This window comes from Siphateles boraxobius, unplaced genomic scaffold (assembly GCF_051911475.1).
Source record: "Siphateles boraxobius isolate OS27281-9 unplaced genomic scaffold, OSU_SipBor_1 77, whole genome shotgun sequence".
NCBI lineage: Eukaryota > Metazoa > Chordata > Actinopteri > Cypriniformes > Leuciscidae > Siphateles > Siphateles boraxobius.
In genome coordinates this window covers 6364692-6384074 of record NW_027509205.1, presented here as the reverse complement: position 1 = coordinate 6384074, position 19383 = coordinate 6364692, and the positions used below count along the sequence as shown (strand labels likewise).

At 48.1% G+C, this 19383-nt stretch overlaps 14 non-coding genes and 1 pseudogene across 14 annotated transcripts; all 15 read left to right on the top strand.

Annotated features, from left to right (window-relative positions):
* Position 1: 1 nt before the first annotated feature.
* On the top strand, positions 2–165 carry LOC143726862 (U1 spliceosomal RNA). The gene has a single exon (XR_013199088.1). It is a non-coding gene; the product is annotated as a U1 spliceosomal RNA (small nuclear RNA).
* Positions 166–1293: 1128 nt separating this feature from the next.
* Positions 1294–1484, top strand: LOC143727213 (U2 spliceosomal RNA). Its single transcript, XR_013199419.1, has one exon. It is a non-coding gene; the product is annotated as a U2 spliceosomal RNA (small nuclear RNA).
* A 454-nt stretch (positions 1485–1938) lies between these two features.
* LOC143726804 (U1 spliceosomal RNA) lies at positions 1939–2102 on the top strand. The gene has a single exon (XR_013199033.1). It is a non-coding gene; the product is annotated as a U1 spliceosomal RNA (small nuclear RNA).
* A 1128-nt stretch (positions 2103–3230) lies between these two features.
* On the top strand, positions 3231–3421 carry LOC143727212 (U2 spliceosomal RNA). Its single transcript, XR_013199418.1, has one exon. It is a non-coding gene; the product is annotated as a U2 spliceosomal RNA (small nuclear RNA).
* Positions 3422–3875: 454 nt separating this feature from the next.
* On the top strand, positions 3876–4039 carry LOC143726803 (U1 spliceosomal RNA). Its single transcript, XR_013199032.1, has one exon. It is a non-coding gene; the product is annotated as a U1 spliceosomal RNA (small nuclear RNA).
* A 1128-nt stretch (positions 4040–5167) lies between these two features.
* LOC143727211 (U2 spliceosomal RNA) lies at positions 5168–5358 on the top strand. Its single transcript, XR_013199417.1, has one exon. It is a non-coding gene; the product is annotated as a U2 spliceosomal RNA (small nuclear RNA).
* Positions 5359–5812: 454 nt separating this feature from the next.
* Positions 5813–5976, top strand: LOC143726801 (U1 spliceosomal RNA). The gene has a single exon (XR_013199031.1). It is a non-coding gene; the product is annotated as a U1 spliceosomal RNA (small nuclear RNA).
* A 1128-nt stretch (positions 5977–7104) lies between these two features.
* LOC143727209 (U2 spliceosomal RNA) lies at positions 7105–7295 on the top strand. Its single transcript, XR_013199415.1, has one exon. It is a non-coding gene; the product is annotated as a U2 spliceosomal RNA (small nuclear RNA).
* Positions 7296–7749: 454 nt separating this feature from the next.
* LOC143726800 (U1 spliceosomal RNA) lies at positions 7750–7913 on the top strand. Its single transcript, XR_013199030.1, has one exon. It is a non-coding gene; the product is annotated as a U1 spliceosomal RNA (small nuclear RNA).
* Positions 7914–14509: 6596 nt separating this feature from the next.
* LOC143727431 (U2 spliceosomal RNA) lies at positions 14510–14682 on the top strand (annotated as a pseudogene).
* Positions 14683–15116: 434 nt separating this feature from the next.
* LOC143726799 (U1 spliceosomal RNA) lies at positions 15117–15280 on the top strand. Its single transcript, XR_013199029.1, has one exon. It is a non-coding gene; the product is annotated as a U1 spliceosomal RNA (small nuclear RNA).
* A 1128-nt stretch (positions 15281–16408) lies between these two features.
* LOC143727249 (U2 spliceosomal RNA) lies at positions 16409–16599 on the top strand. Its single transcript, XR_013199454.1, has one exon. It is a non-coding gene; the product is annotated as a U2 spliceosomal RNA (small nuclear RNA).
* A 434-nt stretch (positions 16600–17033) lies between these two features.
* Positions 17034–17197, top strand: LOC143726798 (U1 spliceosomal RNA). The gene has a single exon (XR_013199028.1). It is a non-coding gene; the product is annotated as a U1 spliceosomal RNA (small nuclear RNA).
* Positions 17198–18325: 1128 nt separating this feature from the next.
* LOC143727251 (U2 spliceosomal RNA) lies at positions 18326–18516 on the top strand. Its single transcript, XR_013199455.1, has one exon. It is a non-coding gene; the product is annotated as a U2 spliceosomal RNA (small nuclear RNA).
* A 434-nt stretch (positions 18517–18950) lies between these two features.
* On the top strand, positions 18951–19114 carry LOC143726797 (U1 spliceosomal RNA). The gene has a single exon (XR_013199027.1). It is a non-coding gene; the product is annotated as a U1 spliceosomal RNA (small nuclear RNA).
* The last annotated feature ends 269 nt before the right edge of the window (positions 19115–19383 follow it).

The following is a 19383-nucleotide window of genomic DNA, read 5'->3' as shown; positions in this document are numbered from 1 at the left end:
CATACTTACCTGGCAGGGGAGACACCATGATCAGGAAGGTGGTTCACCCAGGGCGAAGCTCGGCCATTGCACTCCGGTTGTGCTGACCCCTGCGAATTCCCCAAATGTGGGAATCTCGACTGCATAATTTATGGTAGTGGGGGACTGCGTTCGCGCTCTCCCCTGGACACACTGGTTAAAAGAGCAGATTGTTCGAGTTCCTCTTCTTCTGGTAGTTAACGACCTAGGAAGTCCAGGGAATTGAACTGCAGTGGTTGATCGAGAGATGTAAAACTCTCAACCTAGGACCAGTCTGCAAAAGTAGGGCTGTTTTTTAGTTTTTTTTTTCATCATTCTTCAAATAATCTCCATTATTCAACCAGCGCTTTTATTGGCAGCAGTGGTCCTAGAAGCAAAGTTGTTCCGAATGAGGAGTTCTATCATGTGGTATGAATACCTTGTGCATGTGTGAAAAATCACCTGACATACAGTCGCCTATGGCCGTATTCATGTTGTTGTTTTTACTGTTTACAGCGCCACCAAGTGGCCAGTCGCCACATCCCTTTTCACCTGAGCACAGGCTGAGCCCGTGCACAGGTGTACCGACTTGGGTGTAATTGTCTCATTCCGTTGGAGAGTTATGGCCATTTAAGTAAAGCCCGCCTCGCCCACTCCCAACGTTTTGGCGTCCCGTCGCCAACGTGAATCGAAATTCCGACTTTTTTCCCCATCGCTGTCGGCAATCAGACTCCAGGGAATCTTTCTGCACCGGTTTGGGTCAGATCGGGCGAAAGACCTAGGACTAGTGTGCAAAAGTAGCTTTTTCACAAAATCCCAAATACCCGAAAATCTCGCCAGCGCAACCATCGAATCCGAGGCCTGCGTCTTGTTCGGCCCGAGCCAAGGATTCCGGTGATGTAAGACACTTGGGTCTGCGACGGACGGTTCAGGAGTTACGAGGCATTTCGTACTTCTGATCGCTGCAGCGCCACCTTGGGGCCGATTGGGCCGAGCCTTGGTGATGTTGTAGACCGGGCGGGTACTACCATCCCTCAAGAGTTTCAAGTCTCTACGACGTACGCTTTGGTCTGCCCGCTCACTTTTAGGGCAGAATGTTTGTTGGTCCAAAATCCCAGGTTGCACTCCAAAGTGTCGTGTTGTGCGCTCTGCTGTGATCCATTTTCGGTGTCAACAGTCAAGCTGAGCTTGTATTGCTGTGAGCTGAGCTTGTTTGCTGGCGACCTTTAGACCCTCTCGCCACGGCCCAGGTGGGCGTGGCCTTTGACGGCTCCCCCGCCTCTGCGTCATTGTGTCATCGCTTCTCGGCCTTTTGGCTAAGATCAAGTGTAGTATCTGTTCTTATCAGTTTAATATCTGATACGTGCCCTACCCGGGCACCATATATTAAATTGATTTTTGGAACTGGGAGATGGAAGAGTGGCTTGCTCCGTCCACTCCACGCATCGACCCGGTATTGCAGTACTTCTGGGAACGGTGCACCCCCAAAAACTGTGTTCAATGAAAGAGATGTTTTAGTCTTGTGTGGCAGCAGGTGTTAATGGAAGTAACGTATATTGCTGTGTATGGGTGCTTTAAAGGTGTTGTAGGTGATCATATGCTATACAGGTAATGGTGGTGTGAGAGGGAAAAAAAAACAACAACTCTGTTCTTATCTCGTTTAACATCTGATTCGTCCACTATCCGGTGACCGCGTATGAAATTGATTTTTGGCTCATGGATCCGGAGCATGAAAACAACATCATCCACAACAACAACAGCAAAAGAGCCCGACAGCAAAAGAGCCCGACATCAAAAACAGGTTTTTGATGTCTCTCTCTTATCTCTTGGAGTTTTTACGAATGAGCTGATGAGTTGAATCAGGTGTGTGTTTGATTGTCCGACCGTTGGTGAGGATTGCGGAGAGGGACACGGTGCCTCTGACGGGAGGCCTGGGAATTCATACTTACCTGGCAGGGGAGACACCATGATCAGGAAGGTGGTTCACCCAGGGCGAGGCTCGGCCATTGCACTCCGGTTGTGCTGACCCCTGCGAATTCCCCAAATGTGGGAATCTCGACTGCATAATTTATGGTAGTGGGGGACTGCGTTCGCGCTCTCCCCTGGACACACTGGTTAAAAGAGCAGATTGTTCGAGTTCCTCTTCTTCTGGTAGTTAACGACCTAGGAAGTCCAGGGAATTGAACTGCAGTGGTTGATCGAGAGATGTAAAACTCTCAACCTAGGACCAGTCTGCAAAAGTAGGGCTGTTTTTTAGTTTTTTTTTTCATCATTCTTCAAATAATCTCCATTATTCAACCAGCGCTTTTATTGGCAGCAGTGGTCCTAGAAGCAAAGTTGTTCCGAATGAGGAGTTCTATCATGTGGTATGAATACCTTGTGCATGTGTGAAAAATCACCTGACATACAGTCGCCTATGGCCGTATTCATGTTGTTGTTTTTACTGTTTACAGCGCCACCAAGTGGCCAGTCGCCACATCCCTTTTCACCTGAGCACAGGCTGAGCCCGTGCACAGGTGTACCGACTTGGGTGTAATTGTCTCATTCCGTTGGAGAGTTATGGCCATTTAAGTAAAGCCGGCCTCGCCCACTCCCAACGTTTTGGCGTCCCGTCGCCAACGTGAATCGAAATTCCGACTTTTTTCCCCATCGCTGTCGGCAATCAGACTCCAGGGAATCTTTCTGCACCGGTTTGGGTCAGATCGGGCGAAAGACCTAGGACTAGTGTGCAAAAGTAGCTTTTTCACAAAATCCCAAATACCCGAAAATCTCGCCAGCGCAACCATCGAATCCGAGGCCTGCGTCTTGTTCGGCCCGAGCCAAGGATTCCGGTGATGTAAGACACTTGGGTCTGCGACGGACGGTTCAGGAGTTACGAGGCATTTCGTACTTCTGATCGCTGCAGCGCCACCTTGGGGCCGATTGGGCCGAGCCTTGGTGATGTTGTAGACCGGGCGGGTACTACCATCCCTCAAGAGTTTCAAGTCTCTACGACGTACGCTTTGGTCTGCCCGCTCACTTTTAGGGCAGAATGTTTGTTGGTCCAAAATCCCAGGTTGCACTCCAAAGTGTCGTGTTGTGCGCTCTGCTGTGATCCATTTTCGGTGTCAACAGTCAAGCTGAGCTTGTATTGCTGTGAGCTGAGCTTGTTTGCTGGCGACCTTTAGACCCTCTCGCCACGGCCCAGGTGGGCGTGGCCTTTGACGGCTCCCCCGCCTCTGCGTCATTGTGTCATCGCTTCTCGGCCTTTTGGCTAAGATCAAGTGTAGTATCTGTTCTTATCAGTTTAATATCTGATACGTGCCCTACCCGGGCACCATATATTAAATTGATTTTTGGAACTGGGAGATGGAAGAGTGGCTTGCTCCGTCCACTCCACGCATCGACCCGGTATTGCAGTACTTCTGGGAACGGTGCACCCCCAAAAACTGTGTTCAATGAAAGAGATGTTTTAGTCTTGTGTGGCAGCAGGTGTTAATGGAAGTAACGTATATTGCTGTGTATGGGTGCTTTAAAGGTGTTGTAGGTGATCATATGCTATACAGGTAATGGTGGTGTGAGAGGGAAAAAAAAACAACAACTCTGTTCTTATCTCGTTTAACATCTGATTCGTCCACTATCCGGTGACCGCGTATGAAATTGATTTTTGGCTCATGGATCCGGAGCATGAAAACAACATCATCCACAACAACAACAGCAAAAGAGCCCGACAGCAAAAGAGCCCGACATCAAAAACAGGTTTTTGATGTCTCTCTCTTATCTCTTGGAGTTTTTACGAATGAGCTGATGAGTTGAATCAGGTGTGTGTTTGATTGTCCGACCGTTGGTGAGGATTGCGGAGAGGGACACGGTGCCTCTGACGGGAGGCCTGGGAATTCATACTTACCTGGCAGGGGAGACACCATGATCAGGAAGGTGGTTCACCCAGGGCGAGGCTCGGCCATTGCACTCCGGTTGTGCTGACCCCTGCGAATTCCCCAAATGTGGGAATCTCGACTGCATAATTTATGGTAGTGGGGGACTGCGTTCGCGCTCTCCCCTGGACACACTGGTTAAAAGAGCAGATTGTTCGAGTTCCTCTTCTTCTGGTAGTTAACGACCTAGGAAGTCCAGGGAATTGAACTGCAGTGGTTGATCGAGAGATGTAAAACTCTCAACCTAGGACCAGTCTGCAAAAGTAGGGCTGTTTTTTAGTTTTTTTTTTCATCATTCTTCAAATAATCTCCATTATTCAACCAGCGCTTTTATTGGCAGCAGTGGTCCTAGAAGCAAAGTTGTTCCGAATGAGGAGTTCTATCATGTGGTATGAATACCTTGTGCATGTGTGAAAAATCACCTGACATACAGTCGCCTATGGCCGTATTCATGTTGTTGTTTTTACTGTTTACAGCGCCACCAAGTGGCCAGTCGCCACATCCCTTTTCACCTGAGCACAGGCTGAGCCCGTGCACAGGTGTACCGACTTGGGTGTAATTGTCTCATTCCGTTGGAGAGTTATGGCCATTTAAGTAAAGCCGGCCTCGCCCACTCCCAACGTTTTGGCGTCCCGTCGCCAACGTGAATCGAAATTCCGACTTTTTTCCCCATCGCTGTCGGCAATCAGACTCCAGGGAATCTTTCTGCACCGGTTTGGGTCAGATCGGGCGAAAGACCTAGGACTAGTGTGCAAAAGTAGCTTTTTCACAAAATCCCAAATACCCGAAAATCTCGCCAGCGCAACCATCGAATCCGAGGCCTGCGTCTTGTTCGGCCCGAGCCAAGGATTCCGGTGATGTAAGACACTTGGGTCTGCGACGGACGGTTCAGGAGTTACGAGGCATTTCGTACTTCTGATCGCTGCAGCGCCACCTTGGGGCCGATTGGGCCGAGCCTTGGTGATGTTGTAGACCGGGCGGGTACTACCATCCCTCAAGAGTTTCAAGTCTCTACGACGTACGCTTTGGTCTGCCCGCTCACTTTTAGGGCAGAATGTTTGTTGGTCCAAAATCCCAGGTTGCACTCCAAAGTGTCGTGTTGTGCGCTCTGCTGTGATCCATTTTCGGTGTCAACAGTCAAGCTGAGCTTGTATTGCTGTGAGCTGAGCTTGTTTGCTGGCGACCTTTAGACCCTCTCGCCACGGCCCAGGTGGGCGTGGCCTTTGACGGCTCCCCCGCCTCTGCGTCATTGTGTCATCGCTTCTCGGCCTTTTGGCTAAGATCAAGTGTAGTATCTGTTCTTATCAGTTTAATATCTGATACGTGCCCTACCCGGGCACCATATATTAAATTGATTTTTGGAACTGGGAGATGGAAGAGTGGCTTGCTCCGTCCACTCCACGCATCGACCCGGTATTGCAGTACTTCTGGGAACGGTGCACCCCCAAAAACTGTGTTCAATGAAAGAGATGTTTTAGTCTTGTGTGGCAGCAGGTGTTAATGGAAGTAACGTATATTGCTGTGTATGGGTGCTTTAAAGGTGTTGTAGGTGATCATATGCTATACAGGTAATGGTGGTGTGAGAGGGAAAAAAAAACAACAACTCTGTTCTTATCTCGTTTAACATCTGATTCGTCCACTATCCGGTGACCGCGTATGAAATTGATTTTTGGCTCATGGATCCGGAGCATGAAAACAACATCATCCACAACAACAACAGCAAAAGAGCCCGACAGCAAAAGAGCCCGACATCAAAAACAGGTTTTTGATGTCTCTCTCTTATCTCTTGGAGTTTTTACGAATGAGCTGATGAGTTGAATCAGGTGTGTGTTTGATTGTCCGACCGTTGGTGAGGATTGCGGAGAGGGACACGGTGCCTCTGACGGGAGGCCTGGGAATTCATACTTACCTGGCAGGGGAGACACCATGATCAGGAAGGTGGTTCACCCAGGGCGAGGCTCGGCCATTGCACTCCGGTTGTGCTGACCCCTGCGAATTCCCCAAATGTGGGAATCTCGACTGCATAATTTATGGTAGTGGGGGACTGCGTTCGCGCTCTCCCCTGGACACACTGGTTAAAAGAGCAGATTGTTCGAGTTCCTCTTCTTCTGGTAGTTAACGACCTAGGAAGTCCAGGGAATTGAACTGCAGTGGTTGATCGAGAGATGTAAAACTCTCAACCTAGGACCAGTCTGCAAAAGTAGGGCTGTTTTTTAGTTTTTTTTTTCATCATTCTTCAAATAATCTCCATTATTCAACCAGCGCTTTTATTGGCAGCAGTGGTCCTAGAAGCAAAGTTGTTCCGAATGAGGAGTTCTATCATGTGGTATGAATACCTTGTGCATGTGTGAAAAATCACCTGACATACAGTCGCCTATGGCCGTATTCATGTTGTTGTTTTTACTGTTTACAGCGCCACCAAGTGGCCAGTCGCCACATCCCTTTTCACCTGAGCACAGGCTGAGCCCGTGCACAGGTGTACCGACTTGGGTGTAATTGTCTCATTCCGTTGGAGAGTTATGGCCATTTAAGTAAAGCCGGCCTCGCCCACTCCCAACGTTTTGGCGTCCCGTCGCCAACGTGAATCGAAATTCCGACTTTTTTCCCCATCGCTGTCGGCAATCAGACTCCAGGGAATCTTTCTGCACCGGTTTGGGTCAGATCGGGCGAAAGACCTAGGACTAGTGTGCAAAAGTAGCTTTTTCACAAAATCCCAAATACCCGAAAATCTCGCCAGCGCAACCATCGAATCCGAGGCCTGCGTCTTGTTCGGCCCGAGCCAAGGATTCCGGTGATGTAAGACACTTGGGTCTGCGACGGACGGTTCAGGAGTTACGAGGCATTTCGTACTTCTGATCGCTGCAGCGCCACCTTGGGGCCGATTGGGCCGAGCCTTGGTGATGTTGTAGACCGGGCGGGTACTACCATCCCTCAAGAGTTTCAAGTCTCTACGACGTACGCTTTGGTCTGCCCGCTCACTTTTAGGGCAGAATGTTTGTTGGTCCAAAATCCCAGGTTGCACTCCAAAGTGTCGTGTTGTGCGCTCTGCTGTGATCCATTTTCGGTGTCAACAGTCAAGCTGAGCTTGTATTGCTGTGAGCTGAGCTTGTTTGCTGGCGACCTTTAGACCCTCTCGCCACGGCCCAGGTGGGCGTGGCCTTTGACGGCTCCCCCGCCTCTGCGTCATTGTGTCATCGCTTCTCGGCCTTTTGGCTAAGATCAAGTGTAGTATCTGTTCTTATCAGTTTAATATCTGATACGTGCCCTACCCGGGCACCATATATTAAATTGATTTTTGGAACTGGGAGATGGAAGAGTGGCTTGCTCCGTCCACTCCACGCATCGACCCGGTATTGCAGTACTTCTGGGAACGGTGCACCCCCAAAAACTGTGTTCAATGAAAGAGATGTTTTAGTCTTGTGTGGCAGCAGGTGTTAATGGAAGTAACGTATATTGCTGTGTATGGGTGCTTTAAAGGTGTTGTAGGTGATCATATGCTATACAGGTAATGGTGGTGTGAGAGGGAAAAAAAAACAACAACTCTGTTCTTATCTCGTTTAACATCTGATTCGTCCACTATCCGGTGACCGCGTATGAAATTGATTTTTGGCTCATGGATCCGGAGCATGAAAACAACATCATCCACAACAACAACAGCAAAAGAGCCCGACAGCAAAAGAGCCCGACATCAAAAACAGGTTTTTGATGTCTCTCTCTTATCTCTTGGAGTTTTTACGAATGAGCTGATGAGTTGAATCAGGTGTGTGTTTGATTGTCCGACCGTTGGTGAGGATTGCGGAGAGGGACACGGTGCCTCTGACGGGAGGCCTGGGAATTCATACTTACCTGGCAGGGGAGACACCATGATCAGGAAGGTGGTTCACCCAGGGCGAGGCTCGGCCATTGCACTCCGGTTGTGCTGACCCCTGCGAATTCCCCAAATGTGGGAATCTCGACTGCATAATTTATGGTAGTGGGGGACTGCGTTCGCGCTCTCCCCTGGACACACTGGTTAAAAGAGCAGATTGTTCGAGTTCCTCTTCTTCTGGTAGTTAACGACCTAGGAAGTCCAGGGAATTGAACTGCAGTGGTTGATCGAGAGATGTAAAACTCTCAACCTAGGACCAGTCTGCAAAAGTAGGGCTGTTTTTTAGTTTTTTTTTTCATCATTCTTCAAATAATCTCCATTATTCAACCAGCGCTTTTATTGGCAGCAGTGGTCCTAGAAGCAAAGTTGTTCCGAATGAGGAGTTCTATCATGTGGTATGAATACCTTGTGCATGTGTGAAAAATCACCTGACATACAGTCGCCTATGGCCGTATTCATGTTGTTGTTTTTACTGTTTACAGCGCCACCAAGTGGCCAGTCGCCACATCCCTTTTCACCTGAGCACAGGCTGAGCCCGTGCACAGGTGTACCGACTTGGGTGTAATTGTCTCATTCCGTTGGAGAGTTATGGCCATTTAAGTAAAGCCCGCCTCGCCCACTCCCAACGTTTTGGCGTCCCGTCGCCAACGTGAATCGAAATTCCGACTTTTTTCCCCATCGCTGTCGGCAATCAGACTCCAGGGAATCTTTCTGCACCGGTTTGGGTCAGATCGGGCGAAAGACCTAGGACTAGTGTGCAAAAGTAGCTTTTTCACAAAATCCCAAATACCCGAAAATCTCGCCAGCGCAACCATCGAATCCGAGGCCTGCGTCTTGTTCGGCCCGAGCCAAGGATTCCGGTGATGTAAGACACTTGGGTCTGCGACGGACGGTTCAGGAGTTACGAGGCATTTCGTACTTCTGATCGCTGCAGCGCCACCTTGGGGCCGATTGGGCCGAGCCTTGGTGATGTTGTAGACCGGGCGGGTACTACCATCCCTCAAGAGTTTCAAGTCTCTACGACGTACGCTTTGGTCTGCCCGCTCACTTTTAGGGCAGAATGTTTGTTGGTCCAAAATCCCAGGTTGCACTCCAAAGTGTCGTGTTGTGCGCTCTGCTGTGATCCATTTTCGGTGTCAACAGTCAAGCTGAGCTTGTATTGCTGTGAGCTGAGCTTGTTTGCTGGCGACCTTTAGACCCTCTCGCCACGGCCCAGGTGGGCGTGGCCTTTGACGGCTCCCCCGCCTCTGCGTCATTGTGTCATCGCTTCTCGGCCTTTTGGCTAAGATCAAGTGTCTGGTCCTAGGGTAGAGACAGCGATCGCCTCTTGGAGGTTTTTCCGGCTTGGGTCCTTCAGTGACTTGAGCCCCAAACTTTTGAGAGGTACATTGATCCAGCTGCTTTTATTCCGGTTCTGTTTTAAGGTAAGACCTTTTTAATATATTTATTTATTTATTTATTGTTTTTTAAAGTTTTAGGCTGTTGGTGTCTCCACTATGTCGGCTGCCCGTGCCGGCATGAGGAGGCACCACAGCGTGCGTTTTTTATTCAAAGAAGTTGAGGGGAAGCTCCTGGGGATGTCACGTCTTGACTTCTCCAGGAAACTGATCCAAAAAACTCTAAATTTTAAACCTGATGATCTGAATTGCATCGTGACTCTGCCCCTGAACAAAGGATTTGATGTTAGTTTTAGAGCGGTTTCCCACCTGAATGATTTCTGGCACAGATTTGAAGTAGCTAAATCCCAGCTGTCCATGTTTACTGTTGAAAAGCTCTCTGACAACACACTTAAAACTGTGATTGTTAGAATGTTTAATGAGACAGTGACTGGGGAGGACATTTGTGTCTGGCTGGGCAGATTTTGCACAGTTCGAAGCCAGCCAGTCAAGGTTTTAGATGAGGATGGTATTTGGACATGCTCCTGGCGAATTCCCATTAAACAATGGGAAGACGCTGGGGGCTACCAGGGCCTGAAGCATCTGCCTTCTATGATTGTGTTGGGTGAGAACAGAGGCTACATTCACTACCAGGGTATGCCCAAATTATGTAGAAAATGTGGAAAGTTTGGGCACTTAGCTGAAGCATGCCAGGAAATGATATGTGGGAAATGCAGAGAAATTGGTCATACTTTTGAAGAGTGTACCAATGGCAGGCGGTGCAACCTCTGTGGGGAGTCATCCCATCTCTACAGAGATTGCCCTAAAAGTTTTGCCAACAAACTGAAAGGCAACAAAATGGCCGCCCCACATGTGGAACAAACAAAAGAGCAAAGGAAGGAGGAGGCGGTCCCTGAGGTTTTGGCGGGAAATTCTATTTCCCAGCCAGCCTCAGGGAGTGGGCAGGAGGAAGGAAGTGGGGCGGCCACAGGGGCGGAGTCAAGTTTTAACAGCGAACAGAGTGAGGAAGCCGTTCCCCAACAAGAGAGAAGTGAAAACAAAATGGAGGAGGAGGAGGAGGATGCAACGGCTTCCTCACTCTACACCGTATCGGAGGTTAGTGTGGTGGATAGTGGGGGTGAATCCGAGGGTTCACTCCCCAATGCTCAGGTGCAAAAAAGGTCTGCGAGATCTCCTCTGCTTCAAACAGAGGAGAAAAGGCTGCGGGCATCGCATCGGCTAGATAGTTCCTCTTCGTTAGATCTAGACCGTATGTGGCCCGCAGAATCTCCCAATGAAGTCTCCTTTTTGCACGTTAAGCTTAGAACATCGTCACCGAAGGAGCCACAAGAGGTTCTCTCTGTGGACTCTGAGGCGGCGAGCATTTGCCCTCCTGATCCCAGTTTTTCTGGGGAAAGGGAGAAGCAAGTGCTACATGACATAACATGATTTTAATGTAACTTTCTGCAGTCTTTTGGTTTTATCCTTCTATTAATGCTTGTATTTTTAACCATACTGCTCATGGCCCTCACTATCTCTACAATCAATGTGAGAAGTGTGAGGTCTACTTTGCGAGCACAGAGTGTGTTATCCTTTTTAAAAACTTTTAAGTCAGATGTGTTTTTATTGCAAGAATGTGGTTTGCCCTTTTTAACAAATTACAGGAAGTGGGAGGAGATTTGGACCCCAGGATTTTCCATTTGGAGTGGGTCCAATTTTAACAAAAATGACGGTGTTGCTATTTTAATAAAAAATCCCAACCTTTTGGTGAAGGGCAGCACTGTGGTGAGGGACGGGCGGGCAATTTTAGCAAATCTGACTTTTTTAGGTAAGGATCTTAACATTTTAAATATGTATGGTTTTACTGAAAAAAATAACAGGTATGAGCTTTTAGAAGACTTGCAACCCCACATGCTAGGCAGGGCTCCCCTAGTGGTAGCAGGGGATTTTAATTGTGTATTATCAAAAAAGGACAGAAGGAGGGTAGGAGAGGATTTTAAGGTCGACAAGACATCGGTTTTATTACAAAATGTAGTCAAAGATTTTAAGTTAGTTGACTGTTTTAAAACAATGCATCAAAGAGAGGAAGGCTTCACCTGGTTCAGTGGTGACGGTGCCAGAGCCTCTCGAATTGACTATATTTTTACCAGGGACCTCCCGCCGACCGATGCTACATTGACCCCCCTCTTTTTTTCCGACCACATGATGCTGTCTTGCACTCTTTCACTCCCCACGGGTGTGACTGCAGGGGGAGGGCTGTGGAAGCTGAACTGTTCCCTATTAGAGGACGAGGAAGTGGTTAGTGAGTATAGGGAGCAGTTCAGCCAATGGCAGACCCTCCAGGACTTTTACGACTCACGTGCACAGTGGTGGGAGATGGTGAAACAAAGGACAGGACGGTTTTTTAAACAAATTGGAAAAGAAAAAAAGAATAAAGAAAAAAGACGCATGATGGGGTTGCAAAAAAGACTGCAGAGATATTTTAACCTTTTAAACAATGGATTGGATTTTACAAATGAAATAAAAGAAGTAAAGAAAGAAATGTCAGATCTGTCTGAAACAAAGAGCAAAGGTGTAATTTTAAGATGTAGAGAAAGGGAGTTAGAGGAAGGAGAGAAGTGTACCAGGTATTTTTTTAAAAAGACAATAGCTCGGGGAGGGTCGATCAATATTTTAAAAACTTTTAGAGGGGGGGAAGTAAATACAACTGACCTGATTTTAGGGGAAATTGAAAGTTTTTACAGTAATTTATACGGCACTAAAGAGGTACACAATGGCATCTTAGAGGAAGTTTTAGGGTTTTTAGATAAAAAAGTTAAGAGTCCAAATGTGCTTTTATCCCAGGATTTTAATCTTTTAGAATTGGAAAAAGCTTTAAAGGGTTTTAAGAAGGGGAAGTCCCCGGGCATGGACGGACTCCCCTTTGAGTTTTATCTGACTTTCTGGGACATTTTAGCACATGACTTACTTACAGTTTTTAAAGAATTTGAGACTCTTGACAGACTTCCAGACAGCTTTAGAGTAGGGATAGTTACATTACTGTACAAAAAAGGAGACAAGACTGACTTGAGAAACTGGCGACCAATCACTCTTTTAAATTATGATTGTAAACTTTTTAGTAAGATTTTAGCTACACGCATGTCGACTGTTTTAGAGGACGTAATCCACCTGGATCAAGCTTGCGCTGTGCCCGGCAGGAAGATCACGGACAGCCTGGTACTGATCAGAGACGCCATCTGTTATGCGAGAGACAGAAACATTAGGCTTGTAGTCCTAAATTTAGACTTTGAAAAAGCTTTTGATCGGGTCTCGCACCAGTACCTCCTTCAGGTACTGCAAAAAATGGGCTTTCCAGAGAGGTTTATAGCTTGGGTGGGACTGCTGTATGAGGGCTTAAGCAGCAAATTTCTTGCAAATGGGCATCTTTCCAAAGCTGTAAATATCCACAGCGGTGTCCGTCAGGGGTGTCCTTTATCTCCCCTTCTGTATGTGGCTTGTATTGAGCCACTGGCACAGATCTTGAGAAGGGATAAATGGATTAAAGGACTAGATATCCCAGGAACTGGTGGACTGACGGCGACCTGCGTTTTATATATGGATGACGTGACCCTTTTAGCGACTGACTTTTTATCAGTACGAAGAGCAATGGACTTGACTGACTGGTACGGTCGGGCCTCGGGCGCCAAGCTTAACAGGAGTAAGTCCGAGGCCCTGCTCTTCGGGCCGTGGGGCGACGTGGACACAGGAGGACTAGATTTGGATTTTAAAGAAAAGGATTTGAAAATTTTAGGAGTAAAATTTGACAGGGAGGGTGGAGGACCAGGAAACTGGACTGACATGTTAGGGAAAGTCAGACAAAGACTGGGCTTTTGGGGACTAAGACAACTGACGTTAGAAGGCAAGATTTTAATTTTTAAAGCAGTGATTTTACCACTAATTTTACTTGTCTGTTCTGTTTTTAGTCCCCCAAGACGATTCCTGGCTAAGTTGGAGAGGGCGGTATTTTATTTCCTGTGGGGGTCCAAGTGGGAACGAATCAAGAGGGAGGTCGTTAAAAAGAAAAAAGAGAATGGCGGGAAAGGCCTCCCAGACCCCCACCTGTTTTTAGGCAGCCGCTTTGCCGCCCTCCATATCCAGTATGCACTGACCCCATCCAGAGAACACAAGACAGCAGCCATGACCCGATTCTGGATGGGGTCATACCTAAGAAGTTTGAAAATTTTACCCATTGATCTTAAAAGTCCAGTGTCTTTTAATTTGTCAAAAGAGCATAGTTTTATTAAGAAATTTTTAAAGAAATATCTTTTAGAAACAAATGATGCCACTGTTTTAACTAATCACAAGTCTCTCGTCTCTCTTGTGCAGGATCGAGAATCGGTGAGTCCAGTTCCAGGCCTCACACTAGGTGAGGCCAAAGACGTTTGGAGGAACGCAGCCCACCCAGCTCTCCAGAACAGGCTTAAGGACCTGTCGTGGATGGTGGCTCATGAGATCCTCCCGGTCAGGGCGGTCATGCACTCCAGAGGCATGGCCAAAAACTCCACCTGCCCACGGTCCGGATGTGGTTCCCCGGAGACCGTTCAACATCTGCTCTGGGAGTGCGGCGCTGCGCGGGACCTGTGGGCCAAGACAGGCCCCCTGTTTTTCCCGTGCCTGCCAGCGGGTGGGGCCCAGGTGGACTATAAGCTCGCCATCCTGGGGGTGGGTCAGGGCTTGAAGGAGTTGACACCACCAACGTTTGCCTCGCTCTGGCTCACCCTCAACCACATCAAGGATGCCATCTGGGTCACCAGAAACCTGCTGGTGGGGAAACGCGTGACGGTCCCCCTCCACGCGTGCGAGCAGAGGATAACATCAACGCTGCAGGGTGGGCCGCACGTCGTTATTCGGATGGGGGGGCCGAGGTCACACGGAGAAGGTCCCGGCCGCCACCGTACCTGGCCGCCCGTAGATGCACCCTCACCACTCTGGCTACGGGAACAGCGGGCCAGCGGGCCGGAGGAGAGGGGATCTCCGCTGGGCACTGGAAGCGAGGAGTCTGGGGCCTGTTCTGGAGACCTGGAGTGAATGGACATTCTTGATAGGGACTCACCCTCGATCCTGTACAAGAGATGTTTTATTTGGCATATTTTATTGTTTTATTGTTTTATATTTGCATTCCTATTTTATTTTAATCCATTTTACCTTTACTTTAAAACAACACACAACATACATGGACTTTTACACAACACATCAACATAACTGATTTTTAACTGTAACTTATGTCCTTTTTGTTGTTTTAAGATATGTGCAAAAATGTGATTTTATAAGGAAAAAATGGATATTGAAAGAATGGAATGAAACAATGTGACAATAAACTTTTTTCGAAAGAAAATCTGTTCTTATCAGTTTAATATCTGATACGTGCCCTACCCGGGCACCATATATTAAATTGATTTTTGGAACTGGGAGATGGAAGAGGGGCTTGCTCCGTCCACTCCACGCATCGACCCGGTATTGCAGTACTTCTGGGAACGGTGCACCCCCAAAAACTGTGTTCAATGAAAGAGATGTTTTAGTCTTGTGTGGCAGCAGGTGTTAATGGAAGTAACGTATATTGCTGTGTATGGGTGCTTTAAAGGTGTTGTAGGTGATCATATGCTATACAGGTAATGGTGGTGTGAGAGGGAAAAAAAAACAACAACTCTGTTCTTATCTCGTTTAACATCTGATTCGTCCACTATCCGGTGACCGCGTATGAAATTGATTTTTGGCTCATGGATCCGGAGCATGAAAACAACATCATCCACAACAACAACAGCAAAAGAGCCCGACTCTGCAGGTTTTTGATGTCTCTCTCTTATCTCTTGGAGTTTTTACGAATGAGCTGATGAGTTGAATCAGGTGTGTGTTTGATTGTCCGACCGTTGGTGAGGATTGCGGAGAGGGACACGGTCCCTCTGACGGGAGGCCTGGGAATTCATACTTACCTGGCAGGGGAGACACCATGATCAGGAAGGTGGTTCACCCAGGGCGAGGCTCGGCCATTGCACTCCGGTTGTGCTGACCCCTGCGAATTCCCCAAATGTGGGAATCTCGACTGCATAATTTATGGTAGTGGGGGACTGCGTTCGCGCTCTCCCCTGGACACACTGGTTAAAAGAGCAGATTGTTCGAGTTCCTCTTCTTCTGGTAGTTAACGACCTAGGAAGTCCAGGGAATTGAACTTCAGTGGTTGATCGAGAGATGTAAAACTCTCAACCTAGGACCAGTCTGCAAAAGTAGGGCTGTTTTTTAGTTTTTTTTTTCATCATTCTTCAAATAATCTCCATTATTCAACCAGCGCTTTTATTGGCAGCAGTGGTCCTAGAAGCAAAGTTGTTCCGAATGAGGAGTTCTATCATGTGGTATGAATACCTTGTGCATGTGTGAAAAATCACCTGACATACAGTCGCCTATGGCCGTATTCATGTTGTTGTTTTTACTGTTTACAGCGCCACCAAGTGGCCAGTCGCCACATCCCTTTTCACCTGAGCACAGGCTGAGCCCGTGCACAGGTGTACCGACTTGGGTGTAATTGTCTCATTCCGTTGGAGAGTTATGGCCATTTAAGTAAAGCCCGCCTCGCCCACTCCCAACGTTTTGGCGTCCCGTCGCCAACGTGAATCGAAATTCCGACTTTTTTCCCCATCGCTGTCGGCAATCAGACTCCAGGGAATCTTTCTGCACCGGTTTGGGTCAGATCGGGCGAAAGACCTAGGACTAGTGTGCAAAAGTAGCTTTTTCACAAAATCCCAAATACCCGAAAATCTCGCCAGCGCAACCATCGAATCCGAGGCCTGCGTCTTGTTCGGCCCGAGCCAAGGATTCCGGTGATGTAAGACACTTGGGTCTGCGACGGACGGTTCAGGAGTTACGAGGCATTTCGTACTTCTGATCGCTGCAGCGCCACCTTGGGGCCGATTGGGCCGAGCCTTGGTGATGTTGTAGACCGGGCGGGTACTACCATCCCTCAAGAGTTTCAAGTCTCTACGACGTACGCTTTGGTCTGCCCGCTCACTTTTAGGGCAGAATGTTTGTTGGTCCAAAATCCCAGGTTGCACTCCAAAGTGTCGTGTTGTGCGCTCTGCTGTGATCCATTTTCGGTGTCAACAGTCAAGCTGAGCTTGTATTGCTGTGAGCTGAGCTTGTTTGCTGGCGACCTTTAGACCCTCTCGCCACGGCCCAGGTGGGCGTGGCCTTTGACGGCTCCCCCGCCTCTGCGTCATTGTGTCATCGCTTCTCGGCCTTTTGGCTAAGATCAAGTGTAGTATCTGTTCTTATCAGTTTAATATCTGATACGTGCCCTACCCGGGCACCATATATTAAATTGATTTTTGGAACTGGGAGATGGAAGAGGGGCTTGCTGCGTCCACTCGACGCATCGACCCGGTATTGCAGTACTTCTGGGAACGGTGCACCCCCAAAAACTGTGTTCAATGAAAGAGATGTTTTAGTCTTGAGTGGCAGCAGGTGTTAATGGAAGTAACGTATATTGCTGTGTATGGGTGCTTTAAAGGTGTTGTAGGTGATCATATGCTATACAGGTAATGGTGGTGTGAGAGGGAAAAAAAAACAACAACTCTGTTCTTATCTCGTTTAACATCTGATTCGTCCACTATCCGGTGACCGCGTATGAAATTGATTTTTGGCTCATGGATCCGGAGCATGAAAACAACATCATCCACAACAACAACAGCAAAAGAGCCCGACTCTGCAGGTTTTTGATGTCTCTCTCTTATCTCTTGGAGTTTTTACGAATGAGCTGATGAGTTGAATCAGGTGTGTGTTTGATTGTCCGACCGTTGGTGAGGATTGCGGAGAGGGACATGGTGCCTCTGACGGGAGGCCTGGGAATTCATACTTACCTGGCAGGGGAGACACCATGATCAGGAAGGTGGTTCACCCAGGGCGAGGCTCGGCCATTGCACTCCGGTTGTGCTGACCCCTGCGAATTCCCCAAATGTGGGAATCTCGACTGCATAATTTATGGTAGTGGGGGACTGCGTTCGCGCTCTCCCCTGGACACACTGGTTAAAAGAGCAGATTGTTCGAGTTCCTCTTCTTCTGGTAGTTAACGACCTAGGAAGTCCAGGGAATTGAACTGCAGTGGTTGATCGAGAGATGTAAAACTCTCAACCTAGGACCAGTCTGCAAAAGTAGGGCTGTTTTTTAGTTTTTTTTTTCATCATTCTTCAAATAATCTCCATTATTCAACCAGCGCTTTTATTGGCAGCAGTGGTCCTAGAAGCAAAGTTGTTCCGAATGAGGAGTTCTATCATGTGGTATGAATACCTTGTGCATGTGTGAAAAATCACCTGACATACAGTCGCCTATGGCCGTATTCATGTTGTTGTTTTTACTGTTTACAGCGCCACCAAGTGGCCAGTCGCCACATCCCTTTTCACCTGAGCACAGGCTGAGCCCGTGCACAGGTGTACCGACTTGGGTGTAATTGTCTCATTCCGTTGGAGAGTTATGGCCATTTAAGTAAAGCCCGCCTCGCCCACTCCCAACGTTTTGGCGTCCCGTCGCCAACGTGAATCGAAATTCCGACTTTTTTCCCCATCGCTGTCGGCAATCAGACTCCAGGGAATCTTTCTGCACCGGTTTGGGTCAGATCGGGCGAAAGACCTAGGACTAGTGTGCAAAAGTAGCTTTTTCACAAAATCCCAAATACCCGAAAATCTCGCCAGCGCAACCATCGAATCCGAGGCCTGCGTCTTGTTCGGCCCGAGCCAAGGATTCCGGTGATGTAAGACACTTGGGTCTGCGACGGACGGTTCAGGAGTTACGAGGCATTTCGTACTTCTGATCGCTGCAGCGCCACCTTGGGGCCGATTGGGCCGAGCCTTGGTGATGTTGTAGACCGGGCGGGTACTACCATCCCTCAAGAGTTTCAAGTCTCTACGACGTACGCTTTGGTCTGCCCGCTCACTTTTAGGGCAGAATGTTTGTTGGTCCAAAATCCCAGGTTGCACTCCAAAGTGTCGTGTTGTGCGCTCTGCTGTGATCCATTTTCGGTGTCAACAGTCAAGCTGAGCTTGTATTGCTGTGAGCTGAGCTTGTTTGCTGGCGACCTTTAGACCCTCTCGCCACGGCCCAGGTGGGCGTGGCCTTTGACGGCTCCCCCGCCTCTGCGTCATTGTGTCATCGCTTCTCGGCCTTTTGGCTAAGATCAAGTGTAGTATCTGTTCTTATCAGTTTAATATCTGATACGTGCCCTACCCGGGCACCATATATTAAATTGATTTTTGGAACTGGGAGATGGAAGAGGGGCTTGATGCGTCCACTCCACGCATCGACCCGGTATTGCAGTACTTCTGGGAACGGTGCACCCCCAAAAACTGTGTTCAATGAAAGAGATGTTTTAGTCTTGAGTGGCAGCAGGTGTTAATGGAAGTAACGTATATTGCTGTGTATGGGTGCTTTAAAGGTGTTGTAGGTGATCATATGCTATACAGGTAATGGTGGTGTGAGAGGGAAAAAAAAACAACAACTCTGTTCTTATCTCGTTTAACATCTGATTCGTCCACTATCCGGTGACCGCGTATGAAATTGATTTTTGGCTCATGGATCCGGAGCATGAAAACAACATCATCCACAACAACAACAGCAAAAGAGCCCGACTCTGCAGGTTTTTGATGTCTCTCTCTTATCTCTTGGAGTTTTTACGAATGAGCTGATGAGTTGAATCAGGTGTGTGTTTGATTGTCCGACCGTTGGTGAGGATTGCGGAGAGGGACACGGTGCCTCTGACGGGAGGCCTGGGAATTCATACTTACCTGGCAGGGGAGACACCATGATCAGGAAGGTGGTTCACCCAGGGCGAGGCTCGGCCATTGCACTCCGGTTGTGCTGACCCCTGCGAATTCCCCAAATGTGGGAATCTCGACTGCATAATTTATGGTAGTGGGGGACTGCGTTCGCGCTCTCCCCTGGACACACTGGTTAAAAGAGCAGATTGTTCGAGTTCCTCTTCTTCTGGTAGTTAACGACCTAGGAAGTCCAGGGAATTGAACTGCAGTGGTTGATCGAGAGATGTAAAACTCTCAACCTAGGACCAGTCTGCAAAAGTAGGGCTGTTTTTTAGTTTTTTTTTTCATCATTCTTCAAATAATCTCCATTATTCAACCAGCGCTTTTATTGGCAGCAGTGGTCCTAGAAGCAAAGTTGTTCCGAATGAGGAGTTCTATCATGTGGTATGAAT